The sequence below is a fragment of the Calypte anna genome, chromosome 3 (assembly GCF_003957555.1).
Source record: "Calypte anna isolate BGI_N300 chromosome 3, bCalAnn1_v1.p, whole genome shotgun sequence".
NCBI classification, from domain to species: Eukaryota; Metazoa; Chordata; class Aves; order Apodiformes; family Trochilidae; genus Calypte; species Calypte anna.
This window is the reverse complement of record NC_044246.1, coordinates 81,118,064-81,133,507: the sequence shown is the minus strand read 5'-3', so window position 1 is coordinate 81,133,507 and position 15,444 is coordinate 81,118,064.

The window sequence follows — 15,444 nt, the reverse complement described above, 5'->3', positions numbered from 1 at the left end:
CCCCTGTATGTAACCTTTTTCTTCCATGTTATCCAAGGATGGTAAAACCCCAGCCCAACAGCACCACAGAAATACGCATCACAAAATGCTGTTGCCCACAAGAGATGTGCTCTGACATATTATATGTTCATTGCCAGCTGGCAATGTGTTCTGCCCCTAGAACCTAACCCTGTAGTCCATGAGATTGATGGAAATTTGGCACTGCCTTCTTTTGGTTCTGAGATGGAAAGACTTGGTTCTGGGTCGGCACTGAGGCACTGTAAGTCACCCTGACGTGGCCAGACCCACCTCTGCCCAGCCTCCTGCCTCTGCCAAAGTGCTGTGGGCATCCCATGAGAATGAAAACTGTGTTCCTATGGCTCTGAACTACAGTACCTCTTAAAAAACAGAGCTCTTCTTGCAAGTCAGGTCAGAAAAAGCAGTTCAGCAGATCAGGGAAAGGCTGGTCCAAGGGGGATGCTGACCCTGCCCACCTTGTGCCACTGTTTATGTGGAAGAGCTGATGTTTGAGAGATTTGGCACCTCTCCAGCATAACTTCCAGCTAAAGTTAGTTGTCTGGGAGTGGCAGGGATCAGAAAGTAAAGCTCTGCAGTTAGGAGCAAGTCTGTGGAGGGCAATTATGGACACATTAAAGAGTGGGACAGCAAATACACACGTGTAAACATTTCAAGCGATAAATTAAAACTTCTTATTCCAGCTTTGAAGAGGACCTATCAGAAACACTGCTGGTTTTTAAGGTCACAACACTTGGATTTAAATATAAAAACATTCTTGGCTTTACTTGCCGCTATATACTTCGGTGTCAAAGCAGAGGTCTTGTCAAAGCTGTGGAAGTTTGTCTTAGTTCTTTCTGTTCCTATTTTATTGCAATGACTTTCCTACTATGCATCCCCAGGGGGAAAGAGCCCCATTCTTGCCATCTGTGTGCTCCTTTGAAAATGTAATAAACAGACTAAGGGAAAGATTTCCACAGCTATTCAGGTTTGGGATAGTTCTGCAAAGCACCAAGCAGCTACAGTTCAGCATAGAAATTAATATTATCTATCAGCTTAACTCTGTCTTCATATAAAGAGCGGGATGAAGGACATGGACTTTTGACTACACCTGCATAGAAAGGACTCCCCGAATGGTAGTGGCACACTCCCAACATCTGCTCCTTCCATTGAACTTAGCTGTAAATTGAAATTCCATTGCAATGTTTTTAGACTCAGTTGAAGTAAGGAGACTGTCAGAAATCCTCTTTAAACTCACCCTTATCCAAACAGGAAGCTGACCTCTAACCCCCGGACGTAACAGTACACCAGTGGAAATTTCATTATCCCCGTTTCAGCTGTACTAAGTGAAAATTAATTGTGTAATTATCTGGATGAGCGCATGTGTAAAATTTTACAATGTGCCAGTTAGATTAAGTAACGTGTTAGTGGCATGGTTTAGTGCAGAGTCAAGGCTGTCTTATAAAAAAGGCACAAGAAGTCCAGTTTGAAAAGAACACATCTGAAGAAACGCTGGCACGAGAAGGTAATGTAATACTTACAACCATAACCTGAATAAGATTTTAGCTTCCTCTGGTGGAGGTTGATCTGGCAAAGGAGAGATCTTTTGTCTGTCACTTTAAAACAACAAAGTTTAATGGACAAAATATTTTGGCCTTTTTACTTAAAGTACCAAACATATAACTGATGACAACATGAAAAAGATTTGTGTCTTGTTTGTGCCATAGCTACTTTATGCCTCTTTCATTTGTGCAGTGAAATGTTGCCCTTTTTTCACTGTTTAAGTCAAATAACACACGACCCAAAATATACAAGTAAAGCTGGATCAGATCATAAGCCAGCCTCTGAGAAATGCAAGATGCTGAACTCACCTCCCCATATGAAGCTGAGGGATAGTTCTTACAGGCCCCATGGAAATCCTAACACAGTTTGTTAGAAGAAACTATTTCCATTTCAAAGGCATGGACTTGTTTGGATAATGAGATTGCTGGGCAAAAGATGCTGCATGGAAGAAATCTAGTCCTTTGAAAAATAATATCTTTTAATGGTTTGGTAAGTAATATATTAGGTTCTACCACTCTTACTGCCAAAGATTTTTGTATTGAATCCCTTTAGCAATACCAAATAAATACACTGGTAACATTTCTCAAAAACAGAGGAATGAAAATAACTTATAATGTGATTTCAGCAAAATGAATGGAACAGAGTATGTCCAGGAAGGATTGGTGTTACAGTGAGAGGTCCCACTGCAGCACTCTGCTATTAAATCTGGTGGAGACAGGAGATGATCCAGACATTTCTGCACAGAGGAATCAAACCTGAAAAAGTTAGTGCCTGACATGGATTTTAGGTATGGTAGGATCATGCTACTATAAGGGAAAAAGTTGGGATTTTCACTTCTTGTGCAACCTAATCCCTGAAAGGTTTGTGAAAACACACAGACAGCATTTTAAGTATTACAATATTTTTATCTGTAATTAATCAACCAGACATTATGAGAAAAGAGATGACACAAAGGTGTAAAAAAAAAAATAAATCCAAGTTAAAAAAACACCAAAACAAACCAGAAAAGAATGTGCATGACTCACAGATACACCTTTCTATTCCCTTCCTACATCCTAAGATCTTGGTCTCACGTGTCTTTGCAAAAATCCAGACGTCGACTCAGTATATTACTATATTACCAAACAGGGATGTTTGAACTGGGAGGAAACCTGATAATGTAGAACAAGAACTGAGGAAGACAGGCCTGTGTCCCAGAGATTTTGGTTGCTGCCCCATGCTGTCACAGGAGGGATGTGGGGAGGGCTCTGACATGTAGAATGGAACAGAGCGGTTCTCTTCCAAGCTCACTATTCATCATTTGTTCTGGTCTGGGCTGTGACACAAAGTAGGTGACCACACAGGAGCACAGGGTAGCTGCAGGAGAATGTTTAAGTCAACAAGAAGTGTGTTTTTGTAAAAGAAACCGACCTGCAAGGCTTTTTTTGCCTGTACTATGTTGAAAGCCTCTGTCTGGAGCTTGTGAGCCAGGCTGTTAGAAACACTCCTGGCTGAGTTAACTCCAGGCCCAATGGGGCCAATGGCAAAAATTGATTTAACTTGGAAGGAAATTAAAGAGACCTAGGACTATTCCTCCTAATTTCATCCCGAGTACTCCTGTGCATTTCTCAATTGATGGGATACAGATTCTCCTCAGGTCCCAAGCACAACTGAGTTGTCATCAAAAGATGTCCAGGGCTGGGTTCACATCAAGAGTGGGAAGAAAGAGCAAAGCTGAGGCCAATGGCCAGGGATTGCAGTTTAGTCAAAAAGCCCCACACCACAACCCATCACCTTTCTCATCCAGCTCCAGCAGTGAGAAAACAGCCTGCCTTGCTTTGCCAGGCTCTCACACCCCACGCAGGGAGCAGGAGCCCATGAACCTCTCCTTGCAGCCAGCTGGGAGGCATTCACCTCGAAAAATACAGAAGATTTGTCTAACAAAAGTTTTATGAACTGATATTTAGGAGAAGGGCACACAGAGATACAGAAGTTTTCTGAGTTCAGCTTAAGAAATAAGAAAACTATTTGTCAAGGCAAAAACAGTTTTTGGTCCAGATTAAGCAATTATGGAACAAGTGCTGACTTACACCAGTAGTTACTAACATGGAATAATGCTTTTAAGACAACATTACCTTTATCTTAGTACAGTTTAGCTGAACCAAGAAAAGAGATATTTTGCATGATGATGACCAGTAAGTTTTCTAAAAGCTTTATCCCAGGTCACTAAACCTCAAGCTTGTTTTTTGTTTAGTTGGTTTTTACCTTTAGTATTACTTCCTTTCTATCAAGCTGTCTCAAAAACACACGCCCTGCTGTAAAGGTGTTTTTTCAGAACCTACAGAAAGAGTTTCTCCAGGGCTTTTTTGTATCACCTGGCAACACAGTGCCATCTTAGAACATCCTGAGCTGGTGAGCTGTGACCCCACCTGCCTCCATCACCCTCATGATTCCTGTGCCATTTCTTGTGCCATTTTGCAACCAGTATCAGGCTGGAAAAGTGTCCTTCAGAGCTGGAGGAGCAGTAAGAGGTGTGAGAAATAGCTCCTCATGGCTTAGTACTCCTGCACCAAGTGCCACAAATGCCCCCAGGATGCTGGGGAAAAACCCAGCTGCAAGCGTTCCTGGTTCTTGCCATCCCATTAAACTTGATTTGTCCGAGTAGGAGAAAAATACCCAAACTTTTGGAAGGATTTTCCCTTGAAAATCATGTAAGGTTAAAATGAGGAGTCTAGGTTTGCTTTGTTTGGTTTGTTGTTTTGTTTGGGTTTTTTTTTTTTCAAAGATATGGTTCCTCCTCAAATGCTCATTATATCACTTCTTGTTAGCTAACAGCTTGCAAAAGATCTTCACAGACACCAAGACTTTCACATGACAATAGAAACTGAATAGTCCCAGATTGATTATTTGGCAATTTATTAATGATAGCCATATTTTTTGCACTTTATGGGTGACTGACTCCTTTGTTTTCTACAAAGTCAGGAAACATATATTGAATAAAACCAATGAAGTGTGAAAAACATTATCTACACTTCACACAGAAAAAAAAAAAGCCTATAAAAAAGGCCATAAGCAGGAAGCAACACAGAGCAAGATATCCCTCTGTGGGAAAAAAAAAAAAGTAAAATAATACTGTCACTAAGTTAAAAATAAACTACAGAGTATCAGATCTTAGAAAACATAACATATTTTCCTGAAGAACAGAAATCTAAGACAGCAAAGGGAATTCTTTTCTTTACTGTCCCACTTTTATCCTAGAGATCTGAGGAAGTCAAATGAAAATTTCCTGGCATCCTGGGGCAATAAAATAATCTCAGTCTTCTTGTGAAACCACATTAGTGTGGAGATCGAACAGAAGTTCTTTGAGAACTGTAAGTGCTATGTAAGCATCATTTTTCCCAGGAAACTAAGGCTTTGTTTATTTACTCTAAACTGTGCCACTAGGATAATAAGAAATAAACTGCTAGGACAGACACAGACCTGAACACCTATCATGTATGAACATGCCAGTGCTCAGATCTGTGGTGAAGTCAACTGTCCCTGTAAAAAACATTGGGTCTGCTGAGGACAGTGACTTGGCCCACCATAGCAGATTCTCTGCATCCAGCATCCATGTGCTGAGGAATCAGGAGGGATTTAAGGAAGTGCAGACAACACTTGGCCAAATGAGGGCCTGTTGGGTCTCCATTAGTAGCTTTTTTGCTGCTCAGAAAGAAGCCCAAATAGGCCAAAAGAAGAAAGTATCTTGGTATGGATCTGACTCGTGTCCATTGATAATACAAGTAAACTAAGATTGCTTGTTTAAGAGTCTGAGTTCCCCCTCCCCTGGACATTAAAACGGAGCAGTACTCAAGGTATGCAAAAAAAAGGTTGGGCATTACACACCTTGCACTTTCCCTGCTAGTTTTAAGCTGAGACTTGGCTCAGAAAAAAAAAAGAACAAAAGAGGGAGCAGGATCACTGAAAGATAGGCACAGGTCACCTCAAGGGAGGAGACCTGTCAAGGCTGGAGAATGCCAGTACCTGCAGCCAGAGCTGCAGATGGAGCAGCATGATGTGAGTTTTAGGCACTTGGGTTTCCCTGGATAGATCACCGGCTGTACCAAGGCAAGAAAGTCTCGCCATGGCTGTCTAGGACCACTGTCCTGCTGCCCCATGAGAAAAAGATACTAAATGTTGTCAGAACAGCACCAACAGAAAAGCAACAGCTCGTGTGGCTTCGCTCCTTTTCTCCCCTGCAACCATCAGGCAACACGCTCCTTCAAATCCATAGTCCCTGTCTCGGTGACGAGAGTGTTAAGGCTTCTTGAGTTCCAGCTCCTGCTTTTTTAAAACTGAGTTGTGGCAAGAGCACTTAAAACTTTCTTGTGCATTTCAAAAAGGAGACAGTTATTCCTGTCTGCTGGCACAGCAGCCGTCACAGGCACCGGAGCTGCAAGCGCAACCGGAGCCTGCAGCTCCAACAGCCATCACTGGCTAAGGCAGCTGAGGTTCTCCTCTACTCCTCTGTGCCTTTTAAATACGTTACAATTAATAACTCTGAATTTTCACATGGGGAAATAAAGCCACTCAAATGGCCCTGTAATCAATATACTTACTGCTACTGAAACGTAAGAAAATGTGTGTAAACTCATTTTAAAGGAAAACCTGTTTTTGTGTCATTCAAGCGTGTTCTAATTTGTCATGGAAAGTTATATCCAGGGACTTATAAGTTAAGAATGAGTAAACACTGTATAACAACCCTCATACATCTCAGCAATATATGTAAGATTAATAGCATGCAAACAGGGTGCAATGCTAACCAAAGGCACTACACAAATGAGTCCTGAATTAAAAGGTACCGTCAGCCTTAGGCACTTCTTTTTCCATAACTACTCCAGCCATCACATGTCTCAGATTTTTCATTTTTTTTATATAGCTTCTCCCACAGTAATATCAACTGAGGACACTGACCAGTTTGGAAAGCAGCAGGTGGTCTATGAGAAGATGTGAAAAGAAATCTGCCTGTATTTATATATTGCTAAGAGAAACAGTGTCAAGGAAACCTTAAGAGACACTCTGCTCACAGGAAAGCAGAATTTAATAAAACAGAGGGAAACTGAACTCCTTTCTCTGGTACAAAGCAACAGCAAGCTCCTAACAACGCTCTTCTGACATATCCAACATTTACTCCCATAAGAGGATGGCACAAAATGTTTCTACAGTTTGAATACTATCAAAGGTTGTGTAGCTGTAATATTCAGGCATGTTTTGTGAAGGTCCCCCACTCCTACTGATTTCTTCCTTTCTCTGTTATCTCTATCACACCACCTGCTCCTAGGGAAAGCAGACAATATCCATGCCAAGTTCAGCAGCACAACCTTGCCTGGCCATTTTCTGCTTAAAAATTACTAACATTCTGCTTCTTCAGCTACTCCTTTTATACCTAACCCATTTGCTTCAATCAGCTTGACTCTGAGTGGTTGACACTGATGGGTTGGGGTTTGCTACTGAGACCCTTCCTCCCCTCACTCACCCACCTTTCCTGTCCTGACATCTCTCTCCTCCACCAGCCCAAGCAGAGGGCATCTGGTTCACTGAACATTCCATCCCTTTTCTTGTTTCAGAAAGAATCCTGTGTCTTTTCTCAGCAGATTTTACACCTGATGGAGGCAAGTATGTTGGTTTTCCTAATTCTCAAACACTGACCTTTTGATTTTCAATGTGGTTCTAATTGTTGGTTAGAATTGATGGCCTGTTTTTTGGTACTATGTAATCTCTTGCTATGATGTCAAAACTGTCATAATAGACTTATTGAGTTGCTCTATAGTTGGAGAAACTTTATAAGTTAATTGAAAATGTCTTCCTACACTTGCTGAATAACACAAGTACTTAATTGCTATGTGGTTGTCTTCATCTCAGTGAGTGTGCCTAGCTTGCAGATGTTATTACATCTTTTGTAATAACAAATGCTCCTGGGGACCTGAAGTACCACAGCATCAGACCTGGCAAGGAACTGCAGAGCCCAGTTCTGGGAGAAAACTTCATAGAGAAAAGATGGGTTAAAGGGTTTCATAAATATGAAAAGCTGGAAACACAACACACTGAGAGCTCCAAAAGAGATGCTGTGCCGCTATTCTTCTCTATATCCTGGATGAAAAAGCCTATGGTTTAAGGTTTTAAAATTTTGACTGCGTTTAGGAATGTAGGTCACTCCTGTGATGCTCTTTGTTTCCCACCCTCCAAATAGCATTTGGAGAATCATCATGCTTCACAGGCTCCTGGGGTCAGGGCACTCACCCAGGAATGAAAGGCAGGGGCTCAGGCCCTTACTCTACCAGAAAAAGCTCAAACTCAACTCTCTTGCTTTTCAGAAACCACGCAGTTACAGTGGCTCAATGGAGCTCATTAGTCCTCAGGCCTCAGTACAGGGCTTGTTGCCCCAAAGTCAAGCCCAGTTTGCCCAGTGCATTTTGTTGAAGAGGTATGAGTTTTAACACTTGTTTAAATGCACTGCTAAATTGGGTTCATAAATAACAAGAGAGCAACAGTCACCTCATGGCTCTGTAAGAACCATTATATCTGAGGTGTCAGGACTGTGTGACTGCAGAGCCAAAACACATTTCTGCTATGAGACTAAAGAAGATCCATGGTTATTATGAAATATAATATCCAAATAATATTTGGATAAGTTCAATCTAAAATACTGCTCTGTCTTTACATTAAGTTGATTGGAGTCTGGGACCCAGCCATGAAGACAGCACACATTTTAGTGAACACTTGGCCAAAATCAGAACTCTCCTTGAGAACAAGGGTGCAGGCCAACAGCCAGGAGGAAGTTGTGGGCTGGCTAAAGCCCTATCACACTAATAATGCAAAGCATGTTTTTCTTTAGTTTCTGTTTAACTTTGGAATTACAGCAGTTTACTGTTCTGCGGTACAATATTTTTCCTCTTAGTCTCACAGTCAGATTAATTCCTGAACTGCAACGCTATGAAACTTCTGATTTAAGAGATTTGCTGAGGAAATCTAGATTGAAACTCAAGGTTTAGCCAGTGCATAAATCAAAGGTGGGATCACTTCAAAGATTCCTTCATCTACTTGGCATCAGTTTTGTTCATTTAAAACCTCCTTTCTCATAATTGTACCCTTATTAAGATTTGAACTTTTATAAAATGAGGAATGAGGTTTTACAGAGATTGCTATAACCATTTCCCCTGAAAATAAAAGTCTACAGAGAAACAGTAAAGGCAGGAGAGGACAGGTCATCTCCTGTCTATGGATGGCTACTGATTTTATGGGGTTCTGTCTTAGAAATAAGAGTCTGCAGTAAACTTGCTTCCTGGCTCTGCCATAGATTTCCTGTGTGAGACCAATTCAGTTAATCTCTTAGGTCAAAAGTCATCCCATCACACTTCAGGAACTTAGCTGAAGTGCTGAGATTAGGGAGTGCCCATTTACCCTGTGTTGTCTTTTTCACTCAAGCAGATGTAGCAGACCCTACCTGTTTCAGTTGTCACTAGAGGAATCTTTTAACTCAGTAACTTTAAAGAAGTATCCTTGATTTACAAGATTTATAAGTATGAAGTTTCAGTGTTTACATTCCCCATTTCTAAAACAGGAATGGTCTAGTTTCTTTCTGCCTACCCTCTGCCTTTCTTCTCAATTTAGGTTTTAATTCTTCAAAGAAACCTATCAGTACTGGGTTTATGAATTACCACTACCCCTTTCACATAACTCTCACCATATCTACACACACAAAATTATAAGCTCTTCAGAGGAGGACTTTCCAGTCATTGTAAGGAAGGGGAATGTAGTGGAGTCAGCTATGGCAAGTATCTTGTGGTTATGCCTGAACCCCTTCACATATTTAACTGGGGGAACTTGAGGGTCTCAGAGGCCACCTTAAATAATAATGGTGTGTTTACTTAGTCTATCATGAGTTTTTCCATCCCTGTAGCTGCTAACTAGCATTTCTGCTACCAGCAGAGAGGCTGTGCTACTGCTTGACTTCACATGTCTTCTCCAGCTTGGCTTGGCATCCTCAGTAAGGCATCCTCAAGGTGGATGAGGCACCTGACCTAGGGGAAAGAAGGCAAAGAGGACAAGCAACAGCAGAAGAGAGCACTCAAAAGGGAAACAGGGAAAACAAGGGAGAAGGCATTACTTGACAATTAACCAGAGCAAATATTTGTAATGAATTTCAGGTAGAGCTACAAGTTGTGTAATAGGCTTATGTGAAGAATCAGAATTCAGGCAGATTGAAATATTTGAGGCTAGATTTTATATACATAAATAAACCTTGACACTAAGTTACAGCCACAAAAATAATTTTCTGTGATATGACCAAGCCTTTTTTCTGCATTAGTTGAATAGTGCAGGATCAGAAGCTACCAACTTGTGGCTCATAACAGAAGCAACCTGGGGTTTGCTGAGTGGAGAAAGAATGGTCTTTGCTTAAGCCAGAATTCTGCTTGCAAAGTCAAGATAATTTCAGCTCAATATTAATCACATATATCTGGCAAAGTCAGGGGAAATTCATACAGAGTAAGAATCTCAAGCCTTCCAAGGATTAAAAAAAAAAAAAGAAAAAAACCCAAAAAAACCCAAAAAACCCTCCACACACATAAAGAGATGACATTCCACATGTAAACAGTATGTGCAGAAAAGGGTCTTTAAATAAATGGGTTTTGATAAACACTTGACCAAATGAAGTGCTATACACTGTATGAAAGTTGTATAAATAAGTTGAGATGAAAGTCTTTTGAAATGCAATGAATCATTCAAAAAAAGGTTTTGATATACAGAAGCAACGAATACTCACATCATTAATTTTTCATACCTAACATTAAAAAAACACACAGACATTGCAGCTCCAGCAAGATCTATCTCAGGGCTCGGTTATATAAAGTTTTGGCATAGTCCCTTTATCCACTCCTAGCTGGGTTTGACATTACAGAGCTGTAGCTATTTACTATGCTATTATTTCTTAAGGCACAATTTGCATGGATGCTGGGGTTTATTAAATCTTACAGATTTCATCCTCCTCATCCTCACTGTCTCACAAGACATCACTCACCTGGCTGCAAGCAACCATCTTACTAGGGAGCAGCAGGTAAACCCTGTAGATCCTGTTACAGACTCACTATAGCTGATTCCTATAAACTGGAAGATGAGAACAGCCTTAGCCCCTTCACAGAAGACGGATGCAGATTAGCAGATCTAAACAATTAGTTAGGGTGAGGGAATGAGCCTTCAGACAATTAGAGCAGTTAAGCATCCTGCTGACAGCTGTGGTGACAGCAGACAGTAAAACTACACTTGATGAAATGAGAAAGCTCTCTGCCTTTTTGATTTACAGGCAAGTTTACTTATAGGCTTTAAGGTGTTTAACTGCAGTGGTCACAAACCAGGCACTAATATCCTTCTATCTGCAGCAGGCAAGAGGGGACAGGCAGGCACAAGCTGACAGAGCTCAGTCCTGGGGATGTTTGTCAGCTGAAGTTGTTGGCAAGGAAGAGGCAGAATTGATAGGCAAAAAAGTGATGAGCTGAATGCTTGAGTTGTTACCAGTCCTAGGAAGGGAGATTTAATGTTGTAAGGTATAAGAGGATCAGAGATGTTTTGTGCTCCTTCCCCCTCATATTTTTGCATTAAAACCTGCCACTTGCAAGCTTTTGTTTCAAGTGGCACAGCAGCTGTTTGGTGAATGTGTTTTTTGTATCCCTTAAGAACAAACGATCCCTTGTTTTTAACCCTTTGATTTGGGGAGTTTGTATATCCAGGTGTGCACTATTGCCTTCCCAGTCCCATTGTGCTACCATTACCCAGGAGAGAGATTTCAAATACTTGTGGTCAGCTCCACGGAATTTGCTTTAAATGCCAACAAAAATTAATTTGTATGAATTCTAGTGGGTTTTGTGTATAGGTTTTGTCTTAGAGTTGTTTTCTGGTGCTGGGGGAGGGAAGAACGGGATGTTTTAAATGACCATGCCAAGCTGAGAGACAGATGTGAGCTTTCTTTGATCCAGGAGAGGATGTATTCTCAAATGTTTCAGAGTCTTCAGGAAATGCTTGTCCATGAGAGCAAGGAGAAAAATGTATTTTGTTACACATTTCTGCTAAAGTAGATGTTAGAATTGCTGGATACTAAAAACTAAAATATTAAGACATTGTTCCTTAAACCAGGAATCACTACCAATTTTTAAGGTGTAATAACAGCACAAAGCAGAAGAATCATCCTGAATTCTCACATCAAGTGGACAGGGAAACACATGTCAAATATTTTAATACAGTTAAAACTCAAAATATGGTCCTAATGGGGTAGGACCATAAAGTATCATTCATTTCAGCAGCCACAGGCATCCACAGGTGGATAGGCAGCAACAACAGGACCTATCATTAGAGACAGACAATACTCCCCTGGTTTCACATTTTATGACAAATGTGAACCTCAGCTGATGTTTGACAATGTTCACTGAAATGCACGACTCTGAACTCTCGTTTGTGCATGCCAGGCCAGATCCACTGTTTCTTGGCTTGCTTTACCTGTAACACAGCAAAAGAGCGAGCAGTGGGTGCAGATCTATGCCAGATGATAAACACAGCTTCACCTGAATCAAGCCCACTTCAAAGGATGAAAAATCCATTTTCATTGACATAAAGAGGATCCCCTGGGAAGTTCTGCAGCAGGCAGAAGGTGTTGCTCTATTTGATTAATTGCCAGTAAACCAGTATTTTTTATATACCTCAGGCTATAATTGCAGCAGAATTTCCCCCACCAGCATGTGTAGCAATAACCATTTCTGGGTTAAACTCTGAATTCAGTGAGAGAGTTCAGCATGGAAGATTCTTAGCACCCTGTTCAGAAATCGACTCTATTTATCTTTTTATTTTGGATGTTTTTGTCTTAGGCAAGCTACCTGGATAATTTATTGAAATATTTGCATAGAAAAAAATCATTTACACAATGTAGTCATGTTTTGACTTTTGCCTGAAAGATCTAAATAAGTTCATTATATACCAAACAACCATGGGAATAGATGTACAAAATTTTTTTTTTCACTTCTACATGGAAACTACTGAGCATGGTTAAGAACCATAAGTGAGAAACCATAAATAAAGCAACATTTTTATGAAATGCAGAAGGTATTAAGTTATTGTATTAACAATGCATTCACAAGATGTTAGCAGTATGTTACTAGAGGTGTACTGTACTCATCTGAATCTATGAGGTCTGAAAATGCTTCTCTACAGGGTCTCCAGTATGACACACCAGCCTCTGAAACTTGTGATCTTTCTCCATCTAAAACAACGCAGTGCTGAGCTCATTTTTCATCCTACCTCTGCATCTGCTAGGTCTAAGGTTAGCATTTTAGCTCCTATTTGTAGCACTTTACAGAGGTCATCTCTTTTCGTTCTGCTCTTGGTGAAGAGCTAAGGTCTTCCACTTGGTAGGACAGTCCCTTGTGGTTATGGAAAGGGCTGCCACCTGCAAAGAATCCTCAATAGGCAAATCAAGAAATGAGCCAAAGCTCTTTTACCCAGCTGACCAATAATCAGAGAGACAACTCGCCCCCTTTTCATCTCAAAAGTAAGGATTAATTCCAGATTTGGATTTCAGATGAAGGCTTTCCTTTAGTTGAGGAAACAAAGGAAAAAAACAGATGTTCCCAAGTAAAATCCGCATTTTTATTACAGTATAAACTGTAGGAATGTGCACCCCATGACTACCTAGGGACATCACAGTAATAATTATCCATTAATTGTTTTCATTTGTAGAAGTTTATAATACTTTACAAAACTACCTTACTGAGTATTTTAGAGGACAGACCTGGGGGCATCTTCTGATCTGTCAAATACCCTGTCCTCTACTCCATATATAAGCTCTGACATCTTCAAGAGGTGTACAAGTGTCCCAGACACTCTGTCCCAGACAACAGATGACTGTATCTGAAACGACAGAAAACAGCCCAGACTTTGCATTTTGAACAAGAGCTCTTCTAATGTACTGGCTGTTGGTAAGAGTTGTCACATGCAAAGCAAGCATCTAACATTAGTTAATCTGCTTCTGAGTCAGGTTTGGTGTTTGGTTGGGGGTTTTTTTTGTTTGTTTGTTTGTTTGTTTGTTTGTTTTTTGGGGGGGGGGGGGTGGATTATTTTAAAAAAGAAGACATGACCTGGAACAAGGAGATTTCACAGTGCCTGCATCTACATGGGCCCACGTAGGACAGGTTAGGGAGGAACTGGTAAGAACTTGGCATGGTCTGATTGGGCAACATGCTGGAGAATGAGGCAAAAAAACCCAGATCATTTCAGGACAGCTTAAGTCCAACCCTGTTCATAATTTTTTTTACTGATGTTGTTCATTCTGACAGGAAAGTTATTTGGTTCTGGTGCCTTGAGGCCAGATGGCACCAAAGCTTTTGGATAGCACAGCAACAGGCAAAAGGCAAGAATCTGGACATTACCTGGAATACAGTTCTTCCATAGCACTGTGAGTTTTAGCACTGGGGCCAGAAGAAGACTTGCTATGTTCATAACATTCACTGCTAGTGTTGCTTTCCCTCATGCCTCTTCACAGATGCCTTTTCTCTTAATATATGCCTCTCCTTAATACTGAATCTTGGGCCCTACTTTCCATCTGATGGCTCTAGCACACTGCTTTTCCCAGTATAACTTCCAAGGGCAGAGGGGACATCATCTGTCTACCTTCTCTTCCTCACTTCATGTAACCCCCCCTTTTTTTTTTTTTTTGACCCTCTGCAGGCTGCTAGAGGGAGAACAGGACCGGGCTCTCTTCTGGAGAGGTGCTGCCCAGATTTAAACCAAGCCCAAATGTAATTGTTTTCTTGTTTCTCGTGTGTCATCATTGTAATTCTGGACTCCACTGTTGTGGAAAGCTCTTCGTTTTATTGTCCTTTTTAATTATGAAATCCTTTCCTCAGTAATTCACTGTGACTTGGTAACTGACTCCACATGGTCCCGACGTGACTGTCCTGATTGAATTACTGGAAGTACAGAGCAGGCTGAGCCGCACGCATGCAAGGCCCAGCACAGCCTCACCGAGCTGGGCACCAGAGCTCCTTCCCTTCCCCAGCCCCTTTGCCTCTGGGAAAAGCTGGTTCCCTCTCTTTGACCACCAGAGAGACAACCCTCTCTGTGTCACTTGCCCTCACTAAGGCAAACAAGCCCTAGGTGGTGGCCACCACCACCACCACCATGTCAGGCGCATCAGGCAGGGAGCATGGGCACAGACTCAGACAAAGGCAACACTAATGTGCAGATATCAGCACCCGTACCCTGAGATTCTGACACATAGTGGTACTGGACACACTCCCCTCATCACTGGGTGATGGGACATGGTGTGCAATTCCCACTCTTGAATGAACGGCAGGCTGGGATCCATGATATTTCCACCATGGATCCACATCCCACTTTCTGGCTTCAAAGGCAGAAGGGGGTGAGCTGCCTAGGAGGGTTTCCCAAGATGTGGGTGGTTTCCTTTAATTTAGGGAAGCATCTGATACAGTGTGTCACAAAACGTCACATTTATTTAATTCTTTTTTTTCGTTTGGATATGATTACTGTCACGTGGAGGGGAAACTGAGAGATGCGCCATGAGCAAAAGAAATATCAGAGGATGGTTTAAATCAACTTGTACTGAATTAGGAGAAGAAATGCTCAGCATAAATCTGAGCAAATGAGGATTATTCAACATTTTTGTTGATGAATGTAAAGGAGAAGATTAATTTAAACAGGCCATTAACCTACAGTATGTTGACAGTGGTAACTGCCTTTGTTTCTTCACCTTGGAGACCACTGGTGAGAATTCAAGGAATTGCAATAGAATTTACTAGGAGGATACAGAAATGGAATTTAAAGAATTAAGTATGTATACAATTTAGTCAAGGAACAGTTAATATAGGT